Source organism: Acipenser ruthenus, chromosome 27 (assembly GCF_902713425.1).
Source record: "Acipenser ruthenus chromosome 27, fAciRut3.2 maternal haplotype, whole genome shotgun sequence".
Classification (NCBI taxonomy): Eukaryota; Metazoa; Chordata; class Actinopteri; order Acipenseriformes; family Acipenseridae; genus Acipenser; species Acipenser ruthenus.
The window spans coordinates 4,287,940-4,300,315 of NC_081215.1; the positions used below are offsets into that span (position 1 = coordinate 4,287,940).

Here is a 12,376-nt window from a genome sequence, read left to right on the forward strand (position 1 = left end):
TACAAACATTGAACTCTCACTCTTGTGCAAAACCATACGATTCTTTTGCAATAACTATTAAGATACTACTCGGGAACTGTGGCAAAGAACAAGGAAAAATCTAACAAACTGAGAATGTATACCTGTGTGAGTCATTATTAACAGTGCTCTGGGCAATAAGGCAGTACTGTCAGTTGCCCTCTAACTCGTTGGATCCATTAGCAGCTGCGTGCCAATAAACCCTGCAAAATGTTTCTTTTAACACTCTTTCTGTTTGCCTTTCTCAGGCCCACACAAATCATTTCTCTGGAACAAGGAAAGGGTGTGCGCGCCCAAGGTTGTTTTCTCAGAGCTGTTATCATGCCGTCCCACCACATTTATTTATCATAAATCTTGTGCTCTTCACCGCACTTCAGAGCAGTGACCTGAGCTGAGTGTGCCAAGCTTGCCTGCCATTTATTTTGTTTTAATTGCCACCAGGGATGATAAAGGATGGTTAATAGCAACACAGGGTTTAAAGAAATGTTTATTTTTGGAGATTGGGAAAAGTTAACTAGTCGATCAGTGGCAGCTATACTGATAGAGCGTGTATTTAATCGACACAGATAACCGTCCTAAAAAAAGAAAGATAAGAATTCCATTAGATACAGGTAAAAAACAGATTTACACCTGCAAGGGATCTATACGGCATATCAGCACAACATAATTATACCTTAATGGGTTTATTTGGTATTTCTCTAGTGCCTTTGCTGGTAGCTAACAAACTTAGTGGTAGATTAATTAAAAGTGCCACCTATTTTTCTTTATATGGCGATATTTAATAACATGTTTTCTATAGTTTGAACACTTTTGCTACCACTCTTATATCAGGAAGTTGTATTGAATAGAGCCATGGAAGAGGGAAGCAACACAGGTCAAAAGGCAGAAGCACTGTGCTTTTTGATTGAATCTATCCATTGTAACTAACCCTTTCTTTCAAACCCTTTCTTTCTAAAAAGTTCAATTTTATTATCATCTATAACTTCAGAATACAGTTAAGGAAGCCTCTCTGATCTGTACAGCACACACCTTTCAAGTAATCCCTAACGCAGCTCGCAACGTGCCTGCCAGTCGGCACATATGAAGATATGTCAGCTGTGTTGTTTCTTTCCCAAGAACGTGCATTCACTTTTGGCCTCAACCTGTCATTTAATAAAGTTTGGCAAAGCACAGATTCAAACCAATTACATTCTGATGCATTGGGTAAATACAGTCTGTGTATTCAAGCCATTGCAAAGGCAGCTTGCTTCACTGGAGTCCAAGGGAATAATAGCACTGCTCTGTGCATTGAAACACCATTTCCATTCTGCAGGATATGCATAAGAAGGAAACTGTATACTGTATACCCAGCTGTATATTATTAGCTCCCTGGGTGTTTTTTTTTCTGCTGCTGTGTTTGTGTTAGGTTCCATATTACTGGCTCTGCCTTTGCATTTTTGCATGAGAATCCCAGCAATAAAGTCTTCAAGTAGGGTGCATGCTAGCAAAAGTTTTACATGAGAAAGCGATGACGGCATATGAGGTTTGATTTCCTTTTTCGAATTGCAAAATCCCTTTCCTTTAAAATCTGTTACTACCAGTGACAGCAAGTATTTATAATCCTAATCCGTGTGTTTGTAGACAGAATGATAAAAGGAGAAAAAGTCAAATTGTTCTTTTGTGTGTATAAACGAAGGGAAATGGTCTGAGCTAAAGTAAAGCAGCAGCTTTTCATGAGCAGTGGTAGCATCTGGTGGGAGGATTTCACTTGCTGTTTGCTCGGTATTAGGGAGCAAGCCAATATCTGTCCTGGGGTTGTATTCTCATTAGGGTTGACATAGTAACTACGTATATCCGGGTTCTTTATGATACATAGTATTAACAGGTGTGTACATATGCATGAATGAATAGACAGGTCAATGCACGTTCTTAAGGCATTAACACACAGCATTTAACCTTCCCAGTATCTCCTGAACAAGAAAATAGACGGGAATGTCATGCATCAAGTGTTTAATTCACGTGTCATTTGAAGCAGTGTAAAGGTGGTGTGTGTGTGTGTGTGTGTGCCGAGGGATGCTAACAAGATATAACCTTTTGCCCCTTGACATCTGCTGCAAAAGATAAGATAAAGGTAACTTGACTTTCAGTTTTCTTAAATCTCGTTTGGAAAGTACAGTATATACTTTTTGGGTTATAGATATAAATTCAAATATTTTATCCTTATGCATGACATCAGATAAGTAGATAATGTGAATGCACCTGTGTGTCATTGATGTTTAGCTTTGAGCAGGAAATCAATAGTCCATTGTTTATCAGATGTAGTTAGCTTCTTTCTTTACAAAACCCAGGTATTGGTCTGTGACAGACATCTGGGAAATTCCTGAGCTAGTCAAACAGGGAGCGCTGCAGATGGCTGAATACAAAGAGGCAGCATTTTATAAGAATATGAATTTAAGAAAAATGCAATTCTTACCACTGCACACTTTAGAATTAAAATCATTCTGATTCAATTCACTGTTATACGCGTTAACAAACAATGATATTTACGAGGGAGACACCTGCTCTTAAATGAAAGCAGTCTTAATGTTACAACTATGGTAATGCATAGCATTTATGCTCATTTACAACAGTTACGGATGACGGATGGAAATCGAGAATGCTGGTGAAATAGCATGAGGAGAAAATGGAAGTATAACTCATTTGAAAACCAGCTTTTTGCTACGTAGCATGACTGGAGAATATTGGTTTCATACTGAATGCCCAGAGCCAGACATCCACATTTCACAAATGAGTAATCAGAGACAGAGGTGAGATCACTGAATCGTGAGAAAATTAGACCATTGAATAATTGATAGAGAAAGACAACATGAGCTAGCCAGAATGATGACAATATTGTATTAATCGGAATCTGCTAAATGTCAGCCTGAATCGATCTGAAATGAGAAGAGTTTGCTGGTTTTAGCTCAGTCCCTGCGCTGTGGTATAATCAGGCACAGCTGGCGTGTGCTCAGTGGAAGGGTCACTCTGTTTCTTCACAGTCCCAGAGGTGAGAATGCCTTGAACGCTCCTAAATACAGCACATGCTTCGGAATGCAACCAGGACCTGACAGCAGGGCCATGTTTTGCATGTAATGGATTTCTGTCAAGATGTCTCGGTTTTAATTTAAATGAATCCTGTGATGACCCCTAATAGGGTTAATATAGTAAGAGCCCAAGCTAGCCTGCCTATCAGGGAAAGGTGAAGAAGGTACGTTCTTTTAGAGGGGCTATTTATAAGGAGACCTAACAGCAGAAGACAGCTGTTTAGTGGGAACTAATAAACTAAAACTCTACCACCAGAAGTTATTCGCGTTATTCTTATTCCACATTCATCAACATGAAGGAGCACTATGGTGGGCATTGACTTCCTCACAATACACAGAAGGTTTTTTAGTCCTGGGACCTAGAATATTTTACGATACATCTCCATTATCCTATGCCACCAAAAAGACTCTGCCTTTGTCCTTGTCAGCTGATTCTACACTACACAGAGTTAACTAACTCGTTTCATTTTATTTTTGTTGACAATGAAAACCTGCCAAACGGAAGCTTCACCTTGCCTCAGAAATGAGGGAGGGCCAGGGCTTGGCCCTAGCCTATTTTTGACAGTTCTCATAAGACAAGATCTTGGTATACTGCTTGTAAGACAAAGCCCAGGGGTGATTCAGTTCGGTGAGTAACTTCCTCAAAGTGTCTGTCTGAGACAAGCCTGGGTGTGCAGCTCGTCACAACTGACTGAGACCACACAGGAGAGGGACACACCCTGCCTGAACCTCATCACCTTCCAAAAACATTTCAGAGTAAAGGCAGGGAGGAGACATCAGATACAAGATGTGATGTATTGATGTCAGGTAGTGTGCCAGATGAAATAAAGCTCCTGTCACACACACACATTCCCATGCATGCACAGCCACACAAGCACACACTTAACCTGCCTGCCCCCACCCTTCACCTCCCACGCGTAATGGGCAATGCTGTGCGATGCACTGCCGGTATGGATTGAGACGCCGGTGAGATGAGAGTACGAGCTCCATAACTGCTTGTGAGCTCGGCTCTTTGCTGCAGTGGTTCAAACGCTTGCTGATAGCGTAGCTCAACACAGATGAGCTTAAGCCCAGAACTTAACTTATGGGTTCTTTGCCTACAGTTGTAACTTGAGGGATGAGAAATCTAAACTTTTGCAAGTCTGATAGACTGTCTACTGTTAGTGACAACAGCTTCATATATTATATGATATGATATGATATTATATTAATTACAAGCTGTTTTGTCTAAAAAAACATTTCAACTATAATAGTTGTACCTTTTTCAGTATTAAGAACCAGTTTCCCTTGTAAGGAGCCTCTAGTCTTACGGCCCTCTGCTAACTGGTTGTGAGACCTCACCCGCACCCTTCAAACTTGGAGAGTGTCTTGTAACCAACTACACAAGTTCAGGGGTTTAAAAGCCCTGGACTTATATAAAAAGGAAATCTCCTAACCCCCATGTGACAGGGATCCATTCTCTTCCCCTTGCGGAACAGCCCCCTGATTCTGGGCAGACCCATGTGCACTAATATCCCTGGCATGCACAAGCCTGATACCAGATGCCTGCATTTCTTAGGCCTGCCTTCTGTCTGCTTGTCAGTACATCCATAACACTCTTTTCAAATTTTGAATTATTATTTTATTTGATATGTTGTCTTCATAACATTAATTTAGTACGAACGGAGGGGTAAAGAGGGAGGATACTGACATAAGCAAGAATTTATTAGAGAGGAATATCATCTAATTCCATGCATTCTTCCCAAGGAGGTAACGTTTATACATAAATAAATGTATGCCAATGATTGACAAAGTATCAATCAGCATACTATTGGAATTTAGTTTGGAAATCAGGTTTCAAAACATTACCCAGCTTGTCCCTTGTGTTATTTATTCCATTGATTCCACAAAGTACGTTTCATTATATAAATGTTTAATCAGTCTATAAATAAATAAACAAAGTATGTTATTAACCATCTCAAATTAAAACAATACAGTTAATAAGTAACACAGGGGTTGATGTCCGATAGGATAAGGCAGAGCGCAAGAGCATTACCCAGGAGTGCATTAACCACCTATCTTAGATTATCCCTGGAATTAGCCCAAAAAAATCAGTTGCTGAAGCAATCCAGGGCGTTCAATAGGTTATTAAAGAATTATTTTCAGTTGAAATTTAGAATTTGAACCCCTCGCTGATAAGGGAACTATATCCTGGCTGTATTACACAGTCCCAAATGACTTGATTCCCCCCAAGGCAGCTGAGGAATCATGCATATAAATACTTACAAAACCTTTGACCTGCATATCAATCTTTACTTTCTCCTTGGAATCCGTGAAATGCATAGACCTTAATCTTAAGTGACCAGTGTCCGGAAAGTAAGAGCTCACTGAAAAGTGAAACCAGGGACCAAAAATACTTGTGTAGAAACAGCCTGTGAGTGTCAGAGGGCTCAGATCTGTGTGGGGTATGAACAGCTCTGATATGTGAGACCTGGGCTGCTGAATACTTTATGCTCACATTAATGTGACGTTATAAATAAGAGCATTACGAGCAGCCCTGTGGAAATCTGTGTGGGTTTCAAAAACCTTAATAAACGCACCAATGGGCACATGAGATTATATTAAACATTTTCCTGAAAATGTAGTTTCACAAATAAGCACATGTGCACCCATGGCTGAAGTAAATGCAAATGCAAAACACGGGGGCCTAAGATCTTTATTAATTTGCCACATTGAACAACAGTATGGGAAGTTGTGATAGTAGAATTCATAGGCGGCCATTCAGAAAGGAGACATCCACAAAAGATTTGAAATGAACAATTCTTTATTGCATTGGACAGATGACCATGCTCATGATGAAACGTAATATAATTTGGCCCATGGCCTTTTCCATTGTAGGTCGACAGCCGCCCTTATACGCTGGCTGAACTATGATGCAATGAATATTGATTGATGACAGCTAATGCCAGCGGGCTGGAAAAGTGGCACTCTGGGCCACCTTCCCCTGGACAAGCCACGCTGCAAGGTGGAGGCAGCGGAGGAGGACGACCAAACACAGAAACGACAAGGAGGCGTAGACGAGAGGGCTACTGAAAGGAACAGTTTGATTACGCATGTGATTACAGAGTGGATTCTCCTGTCAGAAGCGCAACATAGTTTCCAATAAAAAAAAGTCCTTGTGAAAGAATTACAAATAGATTACGAAGTTTTCACCTTTCTCTTGTATTTTAAGAATGTTCTATTCTAAACATCTATAACGGTGTATGTGTGTAAGTGGAGGGAGCTGCACGTTAGACACTTTTGTAATACAACAAATTACGTTTAATGATTACTAATTAGCTGAACTATTTAGCCGAAAATCTAGTTTTTAGTACTACGGTAGGTACAGAATATAAATACAAATAGACAATAAATAATGTATATAAGTTTACTGCATTAACTAGAAAAGCACAGTTAGTCACTATAATAAGAGACCCATAAATCAGTCCAATTTTATTATTACATTACCATCTCATGTTTGTTCAAGGTGCAACTGTGACGCCCTGGCTGAAGTGACATAAGCGATGTCTCCTCTTATTGGTCATTTAGATCAAGTGAGTCATTACTATTATTTCCTAGGAACAAACCTGCTTTTACGAGGAAAGATAAGGGATGGGAGAAGTTTGTAACATTAACATCTTTAACCAAGAAATAGGATAAAAAGTGGAGTAAATGCTTTGAAAATACATCTTCTTGTAGACTAAGGTTCAAGTTAGAGATGGGTTAAAACTGACAACTGATATTTGGTATCCTGTTGTACCCATTCATAGTTGATGATAGCTATATATTCTTAAACTGTAATATGACAGAACAGTCAGTCAGTCTTTAGTATACATTCTAAAGAAAAATCTCATTAGATGAAACCCCAAAAGCCTGGATAAATCTAACGAGCGACGATAAGGTTATGATAAAGGAAGAAGAACCACAAGATCCTGTGTTTCAGTTCAAGCTCAGCCTCTGACGCACTGTGTGCAAGTCACTTGACCTCTCTATGTCTCACTCTCATCCAGCTATCAAGACAAGACCCTCAGACTTGATGAACACGATCATGGGGTTCCTCTTCTCCACTTTTATCAATGAAACGTCCCTGTGCAAGTGGGTCAACACGCAAGCTGTCCCTTCACTCAACATCATGGACTGTGATTCTTGAAATGTATTTTTTGTTTACGACTGTAAGTCGCCCTGGATAAGAGCGTCTGCTAAGAAATAAATAATAATAATCATCATGCATGTACATGTACTCTTGGCACAGAAAGCAAAGTTGGGGGTAAATCTGGATATCTGAATACGGTTTGTCACTGACTGCCATATGAAATGTTATACTCAACAAGCAAACACCACGCTTATAAATAACCAGCATCCATTTACAGGGGAGGATTTGCTTGAGCAAGTGTCTCTCTGCTGGAGAACAGGTGCCTGCAACAGAGCTGCCTTTCAGCTTCTTATTTAAAGGGTAGTAAGCCAGTGTCTCTGCTGAGGTATGCTGAGCATTTCCCTAAGACTTTATCCTGCCAGGGAACAGTATACTATTACACAGAGGTGTTACTGTATCAGAACAGTATCTTAAATGTCACATGTTCTCTTAACAACCTGGATTAGGTACTCATAAAAGAATAACACCTTTCATTTTAACCTCTGCGTTCTAAAACTACTAGTATGGCAAAAAGAAACTACGAAGGGGTTGGGGAGGGGGATGACTACCTAAATAAGTCACGTGTATGCATGCAGCAGTTACTACATATATATTATCCACGTCTGCTTTCAGTTATAGTGAGCTAAGTCCTTTTAAATTCATGCAGACCAGAGGCAACAACAGCTAGATATACAAAAGAAAAGGTTGAAACACAAATAGTGTTTGTTTGTTTGTTTGTTTCTTTTATTTGTTCGTTTCCTTCATTCTTTCTTTTCTTTTGTTCTTTCTAATCTTTTTTCTGTCTTGAATTTCATGTACTATAAGGCGAGGGACAATATCTAACAGTCAGGCAAGGTGCAGGATGGACAAAGAAGCAATGTGTGAGCTTCTCCAAAATCACTCGGGCTGGCCTGAACCCTACCATGATTATAATATGACATGGTTACACTTGAAGGTTGAACAAAAACGTTCAAACACGAGTGATTTAAAAAGTCATGCTGTTTAGTTTTGTCTTTAAAGGGACGACGGGTGGCGTCATTACCATGAAAAAATAATCTTAGTGCTCCTACCCACACGTTAGTTAAAAATAGATTAAGATTTTGCTAATTGATTTAAGACGTCCAGGAATGGCCTCCGACTTATCACCATGCCACCCACGCTGGCTCCGGAGGCGGAGACTTGTATCACCTGGTGCTGTCGTTCTGTGCGGCTCCAAAACACAGTTCAATGGACACTTCATTCGAGCACGTACTGTAAATAATAATAATAATAATAATAATAAAAATATATATAAAAATAAAATAAAAAAATAAAACTCGAAATTATTTGAAATAAACATTTGAGATCGTGTAAGGGAAATCTAATAATAAATTGCTATGAAGCAACTAATGTTATTTTTTCTGTTAACGATCCTAAACAAGTTTTTATTAGACTAATACATATAATAACGGTGTCTCGGTTTGCTCGTCAAAAGGAACATACTATGTTTTAAACGGTTTAATAATTAAGTCAGGCTGAGACGTTAAGCTTTATTTAACATGAAAGGGCCTAATGTCGATCTGTTTCAGATTCAGCAGTTTCAGTTGCACAGTTGAACCCAGAAACAGTTTTAAAAGATATATGACGCATGAGGGAGTGGCGGGTCATTAACTGTAAATGAAGTTAAGACTGTGTATTGGACAGTATAGCTTTCAGAGAAAACTGCAAATGTACCCAGAAGTACTACAATGTACCCTAGCCTACAATATATGTGTATACAGATCGATTGCTTGTATCTATTATTTTAACAACGGTATTTATTTATTGAATGTATTGGGTACTCGTTTATGTTGTAATTGTATTACTTTTTAAACGAGTAACCACTTGGAATGAAGGCAATGACTAGTAAACGACCACATCCCGGTCCTTAAAACTGAGGACAGGGGTGCAGGATGCCCCCTAGTGGCAGGAATATACATTACAACCCCCCCAGCATTTTATGTTGCTCGTGTTTAACGCTGACAAATGCAGTCAGTTTAGCAGTCAGCTTTAATATTCTGAAACAACATTTAATGATTGTGAGCCAACAAAACAAAATAAACCTAGCCTATCACAGAAATCACAGACAACTACAGAAACCTAACTCTTGTAATGTCTTGTTGTCACACCTTGTTCGTGTGTAATTTTGATTTAAAATCTATATTAATTATACACAGCCTGTGAAATGCCGTTAACTACTAGGTACCATTAATTTTTAACAAAAGAAAGATCATTGCAATGGTGCATAAAACGTAGTAACGCCGTATCGTTATCACATAATCGTTTACAGCTGCAACAGATTCGTGTGTGCAATGAGTTTCCGCGAACGTGGATTGCGCAACTACATCACTGAAGATGATGTCATCCTCAGCACCTGCCCCTAGCTCTATACACCATGTCACAGTGCATTCACTGGCTACTAACTACTGTGATTAATTGAATCTTCATTGCCTATAGCATGGTTCAGCGGTGTAACTAATTGTAACAATATTGACCATATTGTGCAAACTGTATATCACGATTCGGGGCTTTATGTTTGCATATATGTGTTTGCTTAACAATCACAGTTTTCATTATCATGTTCAGTATTCGTTGATAAACTAAGCATTAAAATATCTTAATAAAAGGCTAATTCGTCTTTTTTTTGGCGCCAACTCCGCGTTATTTCAAGGGCGCAATCTTTGCTTGTAGAAATGTATGGGAATGAAAGAAACGATCTAATTAGGCAGCTCGGTGCATTGACCCTGACCTCCAATGAACGCGCCACTTCCCAAGAGGAACTTCATTGTAAACTCAATAATGAGGGGACCGCGTATAGAAGCCCGGGGCCATATGCCTCCCTTTCATGAAACAAATCTATTACCATATATGCTAACCTATAGACAGTGCGGATGTTTAAGTACAAATGATGAGGCCAATAAATATTTTGAACAAGGGTGGGTCCCGCGCAGTGGTGTAGTGGTAAATAAAAAAATGGGTAAACTTCCCTGTTTGATGCTCCGGCCCAGACGTCTGACTACACTTGTCATCCTTTCAGTGCCTTCCTATTAATTATCAAACCAAAGAAGTAACATCGCACTGAGTCACACACAGCACTTAAACACCCGTTTATTTTAGAGCTAGGAAATGAACAAAACTGTGCAGTGCATGCATTGTAACTACAGATAGAATGAAGAAATGTTATCAATCGACTGAAAAAGGTCTCGTTTTCAGAGGGGTCGTGTCCCCATTTAGGGGCGTGTGGAATTGAGAAACATGCCACATCTCATTAGAACGTCTAATATGCATGCTGTAAACGCGTTTTAACCCTTTCGTGCATGGAACTGATAAAAAAAAAAACTCTTCTAGTCTTTATATGTGGACATAAGGAACACGCAAATGATGATAGCCTCATATGAGGATGCAATTTGACCCATACAAAACCATGGGGGAAAAAAAATGAAAACATTAAATTATATAATAATCTATATTTCGTGCATGAAAGGGTTAAAAAAATATATTCAATCACCATAATAGGAGAAACAAAGTGTGTTTAATATATAAATCAGAGTCATGTTACACGCAGTACTTTGCCGCTTAACTAACACTAATCGAGCACCATTGTCCACGGCAGCAATGTTGATTACTGAAGGCTCGCTCAGCTGCAGACGCGCTCGTGCGCCTCCTCACCTCCAGCAGCAGCAGCAGCACATCCAGCGCAGGGCTCGAGCTGCCAGTGGGAATTACTGATTGGCTCTCTGCCCGGCCGCAAGCAGCCGAGTTCGCTCTGTTCTCACGACCTCGGTACCACACAGGCATCTCTGAACTGTTAACACAGCCACGCAGCGCATAGCTGCCCACAAGAGACACACACTGCCAACTAGCGTTCTGATGACGCACTTGCAAAGAACAGCCTCGTTGGCCGCCGCTAGGAAACACCTTGTAATTTTGAGGGCACAGAAAATACATAGTAGCCTAGTCTATACTCTGTCACGTAGGTAAAATGTCCACAGATTATAATTATTAAATTCACACAAGCTGCTTCTCATTTGCCAACCGAAGCTGCAATTTATACACGATCATTATGTTCCCTTTGATAAATGTATTATATAAAGTCAATGGATGTGTTCCAGGCCGTTTGAAACTGGTTAGCTGACTCTGAATTTGGGGGTGATTTCACGCACGGATATCATATATTACAGAACATATACAGGACAGATTCGTTTGATAGCATTGTGTATTATTTCGACTTCAAGTTCAGTGGTATAGGTTATTATATTTCATATCGCTTTTGAATTGCAAATATAGTTTTCTTTTTGTATTACCATACTATCCAAAACATTCTTAAAAAAAAAAAAAAAAACTATAGGCATATAAAGTTTAATACGTGAAATAATAGAAAAGCTACGAAACTATTTTAAACAAACATCGTTCGTGTAATGGAGCTTCTTAAAGGGCGGCCTACACCGTGCAGTTCATATGAATAAATACAGGATTGTGATGGGAAACATACGCTGTAGCAAGTTTGAGGATTTATGGCGGCTGATAATTGAAGTGCACATTGAGAATGTGCGGGGTTAGGAGAATCATAGAAACTGGAACCCACTGCTGTAATCGAGTCTCAGCTACTGGGAGCAAATGGTGCGAAGGAGCGGCACACGGCAAGCAACACGCCGACAAGCGGGCAACCGCACGACCCGGTCCCTGCATTCCAAACACATGGGACAGATCGATTTACAAACCGGGATAAAATCTGTGAAGGAAGGAAGGAAGGAAGAGGGAGGGAGGGGTGGGTTGGGTTACTTTGGGGTAATCTGAACCTTTAAAAACACAAGGAGAAGCCAGAGAGTTTATGCTATTTCTGAATTTATTAATTAAATAATATACATGTAGGCTGTCGTTTGATGCAATTTTTAAGCATTAACCGCAATGCTCCAATACGGACTGACATAAGCACAGAACACTTTGGAAACAACCTTTTAAATGCAAGGTTTGATTTACTGTAAATGTAGCCTATATCCTTCAGGGTGGTGCAATTTATTATTATTATTATTATTATTATTATTATTATTATTTGTTTATTTAGCAGACGCCTTTATCCAAGGCTACTTACAGAGACTAGGGTGTGTGAACTATGCATCAGCTGCAG

At 39.5% G+C, this 12,376-nt stretch overlaps 1 long non-coding RNA gene across 1 annotated transcript; it reads left to right on the plus strand.

Annotated features, from left to right (window-relative positions):
* The first annotated feature begins 2,032 nt into the window (after nucleotides 1-2,032).
* Nucleotides 2,033-7,337, plus strand: LOC131701885 (uncharacterized). The gene is made up of 3 exons (XR_009309130.1): nucleotides 2,033-2,128; nucleotides 5,958-6,652; nucleotides 7,109-7,337. It is a non-coding gene; the product is annotated as an uncharacterized LOC131701885 (long non-coding RNA).
* The last annotated feature ends 5,039 nt before the right edge of the window (nucleotides 7,338-12,376 follow it).